Source organism: Leopardus geoffroyi, chromosome D2 (genome assembly GCF_018350155.1).
Source record: "Leopardus geoffroyi isolate Oge1 chromosome D2, O.geoffroyi_Oge1_pat1.0, whole genome shotgun sequence".
Classification (NCBI taxonomy): Eukaryota; Metazoa; Chordata; class Mammalia; order Carnivora; family Felidae; genus Leopardus; species Leopardus geoffroyi.
Window position 1 is genome coordinate 60,654,342 of NC_059334.1, and position 16,231 is coordinate 60,670,572.

The 16,231-nt window shown below is 40.8% G+C and overlaps 1 protein-coding gene across 10 annotated transcripts in view; it reads right to left on the minus strand.

The window, feature by feature from the left end:
* FBXW4 (F-box and WD repeat domain containing 4) overlaps positions 1 to 16,231 on the minus strand; it is an 81,186-nt gene that overhangs the window by 63,679 nt on the left and 1,276 nt on the right. The gene's annotated exons all lie outside the window — the stretch shown is intronic.

The window sequence follows — 16,231 nt, forward strand, 5'->3', positions numbered from 1 at the left end:
ACTAAAATGTTCATTGTAGAATCTAGGCCGTGGGCATATAAGTGTCTGTGGAATAATTCATTCATCTTTGCTGTTTTAAATTTTTCATTTAAGAAAATGTTAGGGGTGTCAGTAGTACTTTCTGGGTGAGGAAAATAGAGCAGTAAGGAATACGAGAGCACACTAGCGTAGGAATGGTGTAGTCTGTGACTGGGTTGGAGTGGTAGGGGGGGTAGGGAGAAGAGCTCGAAGCCACTCTGAAAGTACACTTTGGGACAGAATTCTGAAATTGTGGGCAAGAATTTGAAAATTTCATTTTAGGGGCGCCTGGGTAGCTCAGTCACTTAAGTGTCTGACTCTTGATTTCAGTTCAGGTCATGATCTCATGGTTCGTGGGATCAAGCCCTATGTGGGGCTCTGCACTGGCAGCATGCAGCCTGTTTGGGACTCTCTCTCTCTCTCTCTCTCTCTTTCTGCCCCTCCCTCACTCTCTAAACAAACAAGCATTTTTTTAAAAGAAAATTTCATTTTAGGCCCCCACAGCTCCCCTGTGTTTCCTTGGCCTGCTCCACTGGACAGTACAGGGTACATTGCTTGGGACACGGAGTGGTAACTACCAGGTCTATGGAGAAAAGAAGAGAGAAACATGCATTTCCTCCCGTCTCTGCTATGCCTTCACACTGACTACCCTTTACCAAAAGGCAGCCGTGAAGTCCTGCTTACAAGATTATGACAAATACAGATTAAAAAGGATAATTTTGGTAGGCAGAAAGAGAAGATACCTAATCCGTTTCTGGATAAATAATACTCTATCTACCTCCTGATCTCATCTCATTTGTTCATTTGTATAAACTAAGTGTTTTTGATTAACAAAATGATACATCCACAAGGTAAAAAAAAATGCCAATAGACTGATAGATACCGTAGATGCATTTATATTGGTATGTATTTATACATATACCCAGTTTTTAATTTAAAAAAATAGTACATGGGGCGCCTGGGTGGCTCAGTCGGTTGGGCGTCCGACTTCGGCTCAGGTCATGATCTCGCAGTCCGTGAGTTCAAGCTCCGCGTCGGGCTCTGTGCTGATCGCTCAGAGCCTGGAGCCTGTTTCAGATTCTGTGTCTCCCTCTCTCTCTGACCCTCCCCCATTCATGCTCTGTCTCTCTCTCTCTCAAAAATAAATAAACGTAAAAAAAAATTTTTTTTTTAAATAGTACACTATTTTACTCATTGCTTTCTTCACTTAACAATACATTTCAGGAAGCATTCCATATCAGTACATTAAGATCCATCTCAGTCTCTTTAACAGCTGCATAGAATTCTATTGTGTAACTCAATCATCATTTGACCAGTCCTTTACTGATTCACATTTAAAGGGCTTCCAGACTTTAGCTATTATAAATACTGCTGTTATAAATATCCTTATATCTCTATTTAGGTGTGAGAATCCCAAGCAGGCTCCACGCTGCCAGCGTAGAGCCCAACATGGGGCTCGAACAGAGGAACTGTGAGACCATGACCTGAGCCCAAACCAAGAGTCAGACGCCCAAACTACTGAGCCACCCAGGTGCCCGGATATTTTTATTTCAGACCTTGCTATGGAAAATCCTTCAACATAGTAAATACAGTTTAGTTAATCCCACTGAACGCTATTTAAAAAATGATTTAGAATGTTTCAGTCTCTCTGGATCCTAATTCCAAAGATAATTTATTTAACAAACATTTAATGTGGTGTTTATGATGTGCCAGGAACTGTTTTCATTTACCTAATGCTTTATGCATAGTAAGTATCAATAAGCATTTGTTGATAAAGCAATTGTACTTCCTGTATTCTATCCAATTAGAAGACGTCGGGGAGAAAAAAAAAAGACGACATTGGAAATAAGCAATAAGCAAACTGGCTGATACTGCAATTTAAATACAGAAACCCAGAAATGACCCAAACTGATATAAATCAATATATAACAACCAAAGTAAAGTTTTAAAGTAAGGAAAGAAATCTCTACTTCATCAGTGCTATTGGGTTTGTATACCATGTTCCCAACCTTATGAGAAAGAAGGAGGAGGAATATACATGCCTAGAAAGAACATGGGAAGTATATACTCTAAAATAGTTAACTGTGGGTAGCCAACTTTGGGTGTTTTATTTTCTTTGCGTTTTTACATATTTTCCAATTTTTCTACAATGTAATATTTTGGTGAACAAGAAAATACCCATTAAAATAATAATGCTGGTGATAAAACTGGAAATCAATAGATTAAAAAAACTGATTTAGATTCTTACATCTCATAAATAATATAATAAATCCTTGAAAAATGAAAGTGAATTTAAAATAGCTTTTCAGGGCTCCTGTGTGTTTCAGTTGGTTAAACTTCCAACTTTGGCTCAGGTCATGATCTCACCATTCATGGGTTCCAGCCCCACATCAGGCTCTGTGCTGACAGCTCAGAGTCTGAAGCCTGCTTTGGATTCTGTGTCTCCCTCTCTCTCTCTGCCCCTCCCTTGCTCACGCACTCTCTCTCTCTCTCTCAAGAATAAACATTAAAAAAAAAATTAATAAAAAATAATAAAAGTTTTTTAACTGGAAGATTTTAAAGTGTTTAAATTTTATTTGTATTTACTTATTTTATTATTTACTTATTATTTTTTGAGAGAGAGACAGAGCGTGAACAGAGGAGGGTCAGAGAGAGAGAGAGAGAGAGAGAGAGAGAGAGAGAGAATCTGAAGCAGGCTCCAGGCTCTCAGATGTCAGCTCAGAGCCTCATGATGAGAGGCTTGAACCCACGAACTGTGACATCATGACCTGAGCGAACTTGGAAGCTTAACCAACTGGGCCACCCAGGTGCCCCTAAAGTGTTTAAATTTTAAATACTATCCCAAGTGGGGCACCTGGGTGGCTCAGTGGGTTAAGCGTCTGACTCTTGATTTTGGCTCAGGTCATGATCTCATCATTTGTGAGTGTCTGACAGCCCAGAGCCTGCTTGGGATTCTCTCTCTCCCTCTCTCTGCCCCTCCCTTGCTCACGTTCTCTTTCTCTCTCTCTCTCTCTCTCTCTCTCCCCCTCCCTCCCCCCTCATTCTCTCAAAATAAATAAATAAACTTAAAAAAATAAACACTGGGGTGCCTGGGTGGCTCAGTTGGTTAAGCGTCCGACTTCAGCTCGGGTCATGATCTGGCAGTTCGTGAGTTCAAGCCCAGCGTCGGGCTCTGTGCCAACAGTTCAGAGCCCGGGACCTGCTTCGGATTCTGTCTCCCCCCCGTTCTCTCTCTGCCCCTCCCCCACTCATGCTGTCTGTCTCTCAAAAATGAATAAATGTTAAAAAATAAATACATACATGCATGCTGAGCAGAAGGTTAAAGAGTTTAAAATGAAAACAACAGATTATGGGAATATTAACAATTAATACTATAGGTACAAGTTGTACCTCTAAAACTTTTAAGGGGCAGATAGAGACTTACTGGAATTACATCCTGTCCCTAATACGCTGTCATCCATACCCAACAGCAGGTAAGAACAATCACATGGTGTCCATGTGACGAAACACTGGGGAAACATCCCACAACATTAACACATACACGCATATTAAACTAATTATTAAAGTGCCACCGCACATTTATTATTACATGGAAAAACCAGAAACTGGCTTTGGTTTGATAGAAAGGTTTGGGTTTGGTTATATATTGCTAGTAGCACACTGGTACAGTCTTTCAGAAAGGAATTCTGTCGAGAAAAATTGTTAAATGACAGCTTCTGACCCAGCATTCCCGCTTTGAGCACTAAATCACAAAGAAATAACTCAAAAGAAAAATATATTTTTACAAAGATATTTATAGTTGTGGCTATATATTTGAGCTAAAACCTGGAAATAGCCCAAATGTTTGTCTGTGGGGGAGACCAGTATACTAATGCAATGGAATATATTGCCGCTAGAAATGACAAATGTGGGGACTGCAAAACATTTTGGAAATGACTATAGCAAGCAATGGTAATTTTAAAGCTAAGCAAATTTATAAAGGTAGAGGTGAAGAGACACTACAGAAAATTATGTCTCTATAAACAACATGTCAGAAGAGGTAAATAGATGGTACTTTGGAGTGATTATATATATATGTATATATATGTATATATATATGTATATATATATATATACACACACATATATATATATATCACATAATATATTTCTGTATCTGTCTCTCACATAATTGTTGATAGTTAGGTCTCTCAATTTACCTTTAACTAAAGAGTAGAATAAATGAAGTTGTGGGAAAACCTCAAAAGGCACACTTAGGAAACTAAGATCTAAATCCCAGTTCTGCCTGTTACTAATTATAAAATTCTGGTTACCTAACTTCTCTAATGGTCAATATCTTCCCCCAAGAAATGAGGATAGTATTTCTTACAATTGTTGTTTTATTTATTTTTTTTACAATTGTGGTTTTAAAATGACAACTAAAACAAAGTACAGTTGGTCAATTCTTTAAATATAAGTATATGTAGTAGTTAATATCGATTAATGGTGTCTTCCCTGAAGCTAATTCAATAATCATTTATTTTTCTTCTAAATAATTTAATTACAACTATTAGAAATTGTTCTTCTAATGTCAAACATTAGTCCTCTTTCAGGCTGAATGATTAGGGTTTGGGTATACACACGTTAAAGCTAAAATGTATTACTGAATTTGCCCATTGGGTGAATTCAGTCCCTGGTTTCACATTGCTAGAGAGCAACCCACACCACCAGGTGGATGAAGAACTAAGGAAAGTAAAAGACAGTTAATAGGATGGACCAAAAGAACTTAACTCTTAACGAGAAAGATTAGATTCCCTGTCAAATCTTATCTGCAAATCCTTCCCAGATATAAAAGAAGACATCCTTTGTAGTTAACCTCTCCTCTTGAGTTAGGTCTAATTTAATACGTGGAAGTGAAACCAAAACTTGAATATTCTGGATCATAGCAGGAAGGAGGCAAGGAGGAAAGAATCAATATATTTCCTGAACTGGGTTAAGGACAACACTTCTCTCTCTAGTCACTTAACTACCATTTAGTGACACTTTACTAAGGGTCAAAGCACTGCCCTGGGGGCCTGATCACAGCAGCAAGAAACTTTCAAAGTTGAACTTTAGAAGCTGCTACCAAACGGCAGGTGCAGATGTCCTCTCCCACAACGAAAGCCATAATCACAGTACTTGGCTCTGGCTCTTCAAATCAAATTTTGACTTTTTTAAGCCACTCCTTTTGGCTTTGACTTGAGAAATAGTACCACTTTGTTGAAAGCCGCTTAACAACTCAGCTTTTTCAACCCTTTTGTCCATTCCATCATCTTTGATGGTTAGTTTCCCTAGCTGGTGGCAGGATCATATGTATATTCTTATTAGCACCTGAGAAATCAGAAGGAATAAAAAAAATCTTCCTCTGAAAACAGGTACCCCTCCCTCCCTGTGGGACCTGTCACAGTCCAGTCAAAGGGGTCGGCGGAACTAGGCAGCAGATGTGCCTGAGAAGACAAGAGCAGGTGCCCCTTGGAATTCTAGAAGGACCCTTGTTCCCCTCTTTGAAATGCTCTCTGGTTGGCAGTTTCTCCAACACACTTGCTAGTGTAAAGTGGGGGTGCTCCCCCCAAAACGATTAGTGCCCTGTAAATAAACCTCTCACGGGGCTGTTAACACTCAGGGGAATCTCTAACCGGCCTGTGGGCCTGGTGGAACTTCCATTTTCCCAGCCCTCCTTCTCTTGCCTCAGGCTCATTTCCCACTTGTGCCCCCTCCCTCTCAGATTTCCGGCAGGCACCATTATAGTTTGACTGCATTCCTGGGCGCATGACCTATTTTAAACAAAAACAACACAACATGCACCCATGGTAAGCTATCAGGCCCCTTAAAATCTTGGCAACAAGTTGAGTCCAGAGGGACAGAAATTAATCTAGGCAGTTATCTGGAGTCCACTTTCATCTCACCTCTCCTCCTTCACACCCCAAACTCAAAGCAAATAAATAAACCTAGTCTGAATAAAAATGCCTTGGGGTGAGGGAGGGGGAAGTGTGGGGATATCAGAGAGGTCTTAAACCTGCACGGTCTCGAAGATCAGTAAACTCCTGGATCACAACTCAGTTTCCCTCCCTGCCCCATCCTGCAGTTTGGTTCCCTTTGAGACGCCGTGGATGCTGCCGCCCTCATGACTGACACGACTTCCGTAAGCACAACTACCTGCTGATTTGGGAATTGGGGAGAGAAGGGGACCTGTCCACAAATGTAGAGCAAGGCCATCTCGGGGTGCACTGGGCTCAGGAGGGGAGACAGGGCTGTGCAAAATGATGCTCAGGGCTTGCACTTTTAACACTGTCTCTTGATTTATTTGATTTTGCTTTCCAGGAAGATTTTTTGCCTGCTGTATTGCCTATACCTACAAGTTCTTCTACCAATACTAAGAATTTGGCTTTAATATACAAGTCTGTCTTTTTCTTTCTTTCTTTCTTTCTTTCTTTCTTTCTTTCTTTCTTTCTTTCTTTCTTTCTTTCTCTTTCTTTCCTTCCTTCCTTCTTTCTTTCTCTTTTTCTTTCTTTCGAAAAACATAGTCCACTTTATTCTTCTTAAGCCACAGTATATCATCTTTGGTTGTACAAACATCACTTGTTACAGTCTTGCCAACAGATCACAGCTGGGGAGGGGGCAGTTAATCTGCTGCCAAGACTCCTGAGGGGTCCCTTTAAAATGGTAACACCCAGGATAGCATGCTAACACTGGGGGCAAGGATGGTAGTACATCTGGCAGTGTACAAGAATTTAAACAGCCCAAGACAAGAAACTTCTGGCTCTTCATTTATACTTGCGTTAGACTAAATCCTCCAATGGCCTCGAACACAGAGGTCTATCATTAAGATTTTTAAAAAATCAAAGAAAAATCATTATATTGTAGTAAATCGGTTACCCTTCTGGCCAGGAAACAGGGGAACAGCCCCGACACCCAGGGTGGAGTGAGATTGTTCCCTACAATGAGGACGGGACCATGCACGAGGAAAGCAGAGCAGACCCCACCAGCCCCTTGAAAGGCCTCCAAATGTCAACTCACCTTACTCATTCAACCTCACCTCCCATTGTCCCACACCATACAAGTGAACTCCAGCCAAGTCCACCTCTACTACATTCGTTCCTACACCCACACCTTCTCCTATATTGCCGGCACCAGCCTACCTTGTCCCTGCCAAACGCTTGCCTCCTTCTTCTGGGCACCAGCTTACACCTCTACTTCCCTGAGTCCTGGAAACTGTCCTCTCCCCCTCGTGTGAACCCCCAGACTGAACCCCCAATACCCTAAACTGAGGCACTGTTAACTTTTTTCAGCTGTATGTCTTGTTGGGCCAATACGGTCATAAATTCTACAGGATCAAGTCTTAACCTCTTAGCACTTCTAAAGGTACATCCCAACCAGCACACTGCAGAGCAGTGGTATACCAGCAACCCTGAATAACTGCTATCAAACTTTAATTTACAGAATTCACTTTCATTCAACGAAAGATCCACACTTTCATGAAGATTGCTGTCAGACCAACCACTGAGCCACAACGTGGCCCATGACCCCATCTGCTGCAAATAAGATGAAGACTGTGTGTTTGGAGGAATGTATATGAACTTCACCTCAAAGGATATAAGAGAACAAGGTCAGGGCAGTAAACAGTTCACTCAAACAGTAACGCACCAGATGGTAAATAAGTAAATGCACAGGTTTTTCAACTTTCTAAAACTCGTTTTATAAAAAAAATTACCTTTTAATCCTTTAACGTACTACCAAAAATTCTCACAGCATACAAATGTCTTGGACACAAAAGGGGAGAACCCTGGGCCTAGCGTGATTGGTATTCTGATAGACACTGCTGAGGCATTGCTTACGTTAGTTCTCAAAAGTACCATTCTCCCTTTGGTAAGTCACACTCTCAACAATACCCGTAGCTTTTCAGGAGCCTGGACATGCTACCTTCTAGCTCCAAAGGCCCTTCGTAAAATGTATAATATACCACACCTTTAGGAATGCAACCAGAGCCCCCAAATTCTTATGCTAGAGAGGCTTGAAGGAAGGAACTTGAGCAGATAAATTACCTTAATGTGGTACCACATGTCAAAGCTGTCCAAAGAAGTTTCAGAAGCACTAGGCATAACAGTAATTCATAACCCTGAGCAGAGGATTTAGGAATGTGTTCACACTCACATTCATTTCCTCCTACTATTGGTCAAGTTCTGTATTTGACCATGTATGCTCTGCAAGATGTTAAGAGATATTAAGCAGGTAGGAAAATTTTATGATCAAAACGCTTTAGACAACACTGACCGAAACAAAATTAAACAGGTCTCTCTATCACAGGACTTCTCAGTGCCTTTAATCTACCAGTGGGCACTGTGAACCCCTAAGAGAAGGGATGTGGAGCACAGCATTTCCTGCACTCATTTCATCACAGAATCAGTTTTTCAAGAATCCCGCGGCACAACTTTCAGAAAGGCTGACCTAGCAGTTTCTGAGAAAAAAACAACAGCAAGAAAGATGCCACTATTTTTTGTGAACAGGCCGTCCTCTCAGTGAGTCATGAATTAGGCACTAGCAGCTTCACAAGTGGACTTTGTTCTCATACCTTGAGAATGACTTTTCCCTGGGCTCTCCATCTGAAATGTAAGGAATAATTACACTGCTCTGCTTCTCGGGGTTGTTTTTTATTGTTTTTAATCTTGCAACTGTGTTCCATATTAATCACTAAAACAGGTTCCCAGCCCAAGTAGCCAGGCTTGAAAATCCCTGGTGCCCTTCCAGCCTGGATGAAGGGATGGAAAGAACATGAACCAGACGCCACCCAGCAAGTTTTTACATCTCTAGTTTCTAGGCCATTATGATAAAGTCAAACTACAGCCAAGATAATGGATAAATGAGAGGTTCTTCTTTAGTAACTCACTTCTAGACAGAGGCCCCTCTTAATGCACACACAGCACCCGTATCTGACTCTCGACCCACCTTTTCAATTATGGACTTCCTGAAAAAAAATAATTCAAAGCAACATGGGAGGTCAAAGCTGGAGCTACAGGAAAGAAAGAAAAAGATGTACTGGAAGAGGACTATTTCCCTTTCTCTGCAGGGAAAGAACCCATTACGAGCTAGTGAACGGGGGAAATACCATTCTTTTTGGTGAAAAAGCTTTCCAGGAAAAGTATCTCAACATATTTACTATAAAACAATTTAATTTCCCTGTCCCATCACCTGCCACCCCATCCCCATTCCCCCCAAAAAGCCCACAGATTGTGGATTTCCTCTCATTCTTGGCAGAGTTACCAGAAGAAATATAATACCCCCTTCGGACTGCTCCCAACAGCTGCTAGAACAAGATGGGGAGCTGGGGGTAACCTTCCTAAGCTGCCTCTAAAAATGACCATTCCCCCTGCCAAACCATGCAGCCAGTGAACATAAGACCTCTCTTTCTCTACTTTCTTAAAGCCGAGACCCCAAACGCCACAGTGTCCCCTAGTCAAAAATACTTGCCTCCACCCATCTGATCCCCTCAACTTGACTATAAGCTGAAACTGCTACAGTCAGCCACCACTCTGTTTCTTCCCTAACAGGCATTTTCTTGAAATAATTCTCTACTTCACAGGACTAGTATCCTTTATTTGTTTGCTTAACCCACCAATTTCCAAGTTTGGATTTTTACCAAATGCCAATTCGGTGTAATTTCCTTGTCTCTGTTCACCTCCCCAATACCACATGCCTTGTACACACACACACCCCTCCTTTCAGGTCAAGAGCCTTGCAAAACAAAAGTCTAGGAACAAATTCAGCAATGACTACACTGTATCCCAGCCCTTTTGCCCTACCCCCACATCATCACACACTAAATGTGCTTCGGTTCTGTTAGAAAAGCCCCAACACCAGGCAGCAGAGAGACTTCCAGTTAGTCTTCGGCCTCTCAGCTGAGACCACCAACAAAGAAGTTCATGAATGTCAACTGGGGGCAGAGGCAATATCTCTCTCTGCCGAGGAGAAACTGGATGGAGCCTCCAGCATCATTCCCCAAAGGTGACAGCCGGGGTTGAGTGAAGACCGTGAAAACTGTACAAGAGCTGGAGGAGAAAATATAATGTAAGGAATGATTTGGAATCAGGGGCAGAAGAAGGCGGAGGGATGAACTGGCTGACCCCAAATGTCTTTTCCATCTCTAACTCCTATGATTCTTTGACCTCCAATTTTGTGCTGCAGACAAGGAATGGAAAGTCAACAGACGTGGTGATGTTTTGAAAGAGCCTGGCAGTCTGCTCTTGTCATTTAGTGGCCTTTGCATGTATTTTTTAAGGTGTCTCTAAGCCCTGTCTTCATTTCACAGTTGTCACCTTTCTCAGCAATTTGAGCTCATGTCAAATACCAAAAAAGAAGGAGAAGAAGAAAGAATGTACTGGCAATTAATTGTGGGCTAAAGAGGGGCAGGCCCATTGGGTGGCCCAGACTTCCAGGGAGGGCAATGTGGATGGTTTGGATATAATGAAGAACTGACTCAAAGTTGAGACAAGGCAGCTAAATTCTAACAAGAGGTAAATTCTTTCTCCAGATAGTCTCATCCTCAGCTTTAGATATAGCTCAGGCATTCACATGATTCAGGATTCATGAACATATTCTTAATTAGTACAACCATCTTGTTTCAGAGTTCCATCTGAATGCTGTTCAAATCTAAACAAGACTGCTGAACAGAAAGGACAACCAAATCTTTGGATTCTCATCCTCACCTGATGGTTGATGCACCTGAGATAAATTCTGGAACTTAGCAAAAATGTGTTCCTGTGGATCAAAGTGAAGGATATGCCAATTTTCACTGAAAATTCAATACTTGGCTTTGTCCTCATTTTTTCAAACAGTTGACCTCATCTTAAATTTTCAAAATGTACTGGTCTTAAGAAGAGTCTGCCTAAATACTCCCTGTTCTATCGTTATGACTCGTAAACAGAACTAATCCAATGCCAGGGTCAACCCAGAGTTAAGGTTGTCACACAAAGGTAATTTTACACCAAACACTCCAAAATATTTTTTTTCAAAGACCTGTATGCTTCCTCAGTAACCTCATTGTCAGTTTGATTTCAGCAGCTCACAACCTTTACCTAAGGTGAAGGTACCAGACACAGAAAATTCAAAGTATGGTGTATTGAAATATTTTCTGAGATTGCATTCCAACAGGAACTGCTCATCTTAGAAACGGTGAAGACTTCGGGTTTCCCTGTGTTTCTGCCTTGAACGCTAGAAAATTCATCCCCTACTATTCCAGTTTTACAAGACTGTAAAGGATACAAGCAGCTCTATATTCTCAAGGTCTTGGAGGAAAAGACCTTCCATTCTTCCAGTTTGCATTTGGAGATGCTAACTGTACTAGGCCTGCTTCCACAGGTGTATTGTTTTATTTATTTTAAAAAGCACGTAAACTGAACTCGACTTTTACTGACTCAACAAAACCATCAAAAATAAGGCCTTTTCAAAACAACTACAGTTAAATACATCCACCTATGAAACTTTTCAGTCAACTAGAGAACAAGTAAGGGACGCCCCTTCCTAGGCAAGGCAGAAAGGTGAAGGAGAAAGCCTAAGCTATTTTAAGTTGCTAATTGTTTTCTGAAAATCACTGTTTAGACCTTAAATGTAACCAGGCAGCAATGCCTTCTCCAGGTCAGAGTTAGGAAAGGAAACTTTATGCTTTCTGGGCCAAAAAAATGCTCTTAGGTGCAATCATTTTAAAACAAACAAACACACTCTGCTTATCTGTGTCCATCTCCCCACTCTGGACGTTAATCATCACTGAAATAGATACCCCGTTCCCCAGCCTCAAAGAGCTCCAAGCCTGCAAGACCCCGGCTGAGGAATGAATATACATGCCAGGGCAAACGCCTCAGAGCCTTACTTCCTAAACACCTATTGTTCATTCTAGGCAATTCTACCACAAGCAAATGCAAGAGAGCACCCAGGCATTGCTCAAAGGATATTTAAAATGCAATTCAAGTTTGAAAACATACTGGACTTAATTTGGGAGGAATTAAGATAAGATTGGCAAAAGTATTTTTAAAACCCCCACAGATGTACATACACAGGTATACTTTATTCTTTCTGTTCTCGGCTCGTTAACATTTTCACCATTCGAAGTTGCAGACAGTACCTCTGCTCGTCCACCTGTCATATAGTCTGTCTACTTCTTGCTTTCAACCTTCATTATAAACTGACAGGGTTAAATTTCACTGTTTTGTTCGTGAAGACTAAACTAAGTTAGTTTTCCTCCTACTCTTCAGGGAAAATTTAAAAGATTCCTATATGAAACATTTCCTTTATTTTTATATTGAAGATCTTTCTATTCCCCCAGGCTTCATAAAACCTTCAAACAAAACTGATTTTAAACCAGATGACTGACTCAAACTGTCTTTGTGCTCACTTTTTTTTAAAAAGCTCAGGATCCCTACCCATGTTCACTGTTTGGGCAAGAGGCCTAAAGGGAAGCAAATTATTTGTTTGTGGTTTTAAAGTGGCCAGAATGCCTTCAAGCACAAATATAAGACCATTAACAAATCACAAGGAACCAAAGCAGTTCATCTTACTCAACAAAGCTATGATCAGGTTAGGAACAGCCAAACTGAATGGGACTTGCCCTGGGCCGGAAGGTCAGTAAACCTTAGCAGTTTGTGTTTCTGACCATCAAGAGGCTCTCCAGCAGGGAGTGCAGACCCTAGGCCCACAGGTTGTGCTGTCATGCTTCCAAAAACATTCCGGACAGGTGAGAGAAACTAAGCTGTGTGTGTGTGTGTGTGTGTGTGTGTGTGTGTGTGTGTGTGTTTCCCCCCACCTCCTGTCTGTAAGCAGCACCGCCACTTCAAACCATCTCCACTTTTGCTATATACAGACTGATGAGAGGAGAAACCAGGCAAGTAAAAAGTTCCATTTTACTACAGTTTCTCGAGTGCCTACTGTGTGCCGAACACTGCTCGTGCTTACACATGAGTACGTTTAAGCCTCATTTTACTGGGTAGGTCATTCCTGTTCTTAGTGATGATAAAACTCAGGCCGGTGAGTTTGTGTAACATTTGAGAAAATGAAGTTTCGTGCTATGCTCATAAAAATATCCCACTGTCCAGTCTGCAGTTAATTAGCCCAAACCATCAACTATAGTCCTGCCACTATCCAAGCAGCCATAGTCTCTTTATACTTTGGGCCCAGGCTCCCTGATGCCCTACGAGGACTGGGCTGTGTGCTGTCTCCCTCCAGGGATGACAACCACCTCTCTTGGTGGCTTATCACGCCTCTGCAGCTGTCCAGAAACAGACCACACTGGTAAACATTCTCTCCACCTGCTGTAACCCGCATAACTTCTTCCCTCAACTCAGAAAACACGAGCGGTGACCCTGCTCTTTATCAAGTCTGTGGTAAAACAACTTCCCTAGAATGTCGGAGATACCTCATCCCAGGACACAGGCAAGAAATCAAAACACACATGGCTAATAAATAATAAAGCCATATTACTTGACAGTCTCAAAGCAATTTATACTATAAACTCATTTCATTTTGTTGTTAGTGCTTACAGAATGAACACTCATTCTCATAATCTCTCTTTAGACCATTTGAAAAAGAAAGAGAACTGAACATCAATTCTTTCATTCATTCATTTAATCTCTCTAAGGAAAAAAAGCTAAGCTTTGCCTTAGCTGGCTTGGGTTCCCTTAAAGGTCAACTGATAACTTTTTGAAAGAATTCTTTTTTTTTTAATATTTTTAAATGTTCATTTATTTTTGAGAGAGAGAGAGAGAGAGAGAGAGAGAGAAGGGGAGGGGCAAAGAGAGAGGGAGACACAGAATCTGAAGCAGGCTCCAGGCTGTCCGCACAGAGCCTGACACAGGGCCCAAACCTACGAACAGTGAGATCATGACCTGAGCCAAAGGCGGACGCTTAACTGACTGAGCCACCCAGGTACCCCGAAAGAATTTTTCTTATAAGAAACAAAGGTACAAGGCCACATGCCAAAAAATCCCAAAGAATCATTATCATCATACTAGATAACCAATTTGACAACTGGATAGCCAGACAAAATCATACTAGAATAAAAGTTAAGCAAAATGATCAGGTTCAAAATTTACAAAAGATTATAGTAATCTTGTACATCATTAATAATACCCAGTTGGAAAACATACTGGAAAAGAGACTGCACTCACAAAAAAAAAAAAAAAAAAAAAAAAAATGCATAACACATTTAAGAATACTTAGGAATAAATTTAACAATAGATATATAGGAACTTTACACTGAAAACCACAGAAACTTTTGAAGAGGCACAGAATTTTTTTGCTGGGGAGTTGGCTGGGAGTGGAGACATGGCACACATTAAAAAAAAAAAAAATCCAACAAGGAGGGGTGGCTGGGTGGCTATTTCAGTTAGGTGTCTGACTCTTGATTTCAGCTCAGGTCATGATCTCATAGTTGGTGAGTTTGAGCCCCACATCAGGCTCTGTGCTGACAGCATGGAGCCTGCTAGGGATTCTCTCTCCCTCTCTGCCCCTGCCCTGAGTGCTCTTTCTCTCTCTCACTCTCTCTCTCAAAATAAATAAATAAACAAACAAACAAACAAGTTTTTAAAAATCCAACAAGGATAATATAAGCTTAACAGATATTAGACTCTATCAAAAAGCAACAATATTACAATAGTATGAGATGGAAAAATATATCTGTGGAATAAAATGGAGTTCAGATGTACACACACACACACACACACACACACACTTAATAATTGGCAACATAAGCTTTCTAAAACAAAGGGAAGGAGAATTATTTAACAAAAAGTATAGTAACAACTAGGCAGTTGTTTCGGGAGAAAAAAAAAAAAAAAGTTGAATTCACCCTTGCCCCTAAACAAAACTGATATTGATGGAAGTGTTAACTATTTTAAAAAATCAAATTATAAGAAAACCAGCAGAATATCAAAATGATTTATCTGGTCTGTGGAAAAATTGTAAATTTCTCAGCTTTGGGGTAAAAGAAGAAAAAAAAATCACAAAAGACTGAAAGATTCTGATATACTGAAGTGTAAAACTTCTATACACAAAGATAGTAAAGTAAAAAGGACTGGGGAAAATATTTGCATCAAAGATGACAGATGAGAGCCTAGGATCTATGACCCACAGGATTCCAAATTTATGAGAAAAACATCAAGACCCCAATAATAAATGGGCAAAGACTAGGTACAGACAATCTCACAGGTGAAACAAACACATGGGAAAATATTCATTGGGGTCAGTGGTTAAAAAAAAAAAAGCAAAATCATAAAACAACAAAACTTTGAGACACCATCGTATGCCCACTAAAATAGCAGAGTTTTTAATTTTTCACATGAAATTGGTTAATCCTTCTTTGCTGGTGCCGCTGTAACTTGGTACAATTTTACAAACCATAACCTTTGATCCACTGAAGCCAATCTTGAGCGACATATGTATGGTATGTAACATATGTCAGTAAAGCTATCACCCAAAAATGCTTTATTCATTATCTATAATAGCAAAAAGCTGGACACATCATGAAAGTTTAATATTAGAGGAATGTTTTTAATCTCCGTTTTGGTAGAGTCCACAAACATTTATTATGCACCTATTTTGTCAGGATCAGTAAGACAGCAACTGAGGGATGGGCGGGGGGTTATGCAACTGAAAAGTCATTTTAAATCATGAGTAGTTGTCTAAGGTGGTGGGATTACAGCTCTTTATGTTTTAAAAACTTTCTTTAATGTTGTTATACTGTTTCATAATTACCGTTTTGGAAACCCATACTGGATGCAGTTAGGTGCAGTCTGAAAGCTTTTACTCACCCAATGCTATATATTTTCTTCCCTTCCTACTTAATAGCTCAGGTGGTTCAAAGTTTTCCATGCACAGGTCTCAGATCCCACCCAAAACAGGTCAAAACGCAATACCAAACAAACCTTCGTATACCACCTACACCTAATCCAGTCCCCTGCCATAAGCAGGCACCCCTTTTTGTGTGTTCTGCCTGTATCAAGCCATAAACTATGGGTGACACTTGGACCAGGGGCCTTTTCAGGTCTGAGCCCTTTTCTCCACATTCGATTCCATCCGAGCCCTGCAGCCCAACAACCTTCAGAAGAGGGTGAGCGGATGAACGTCCGTCCACAAAAACGTTCTGACAGACCACATGGCGGACATGGGTCCTACACCTGGACCAGAGGAGGCGTGCGAAGCCTCAGGCCAGCCC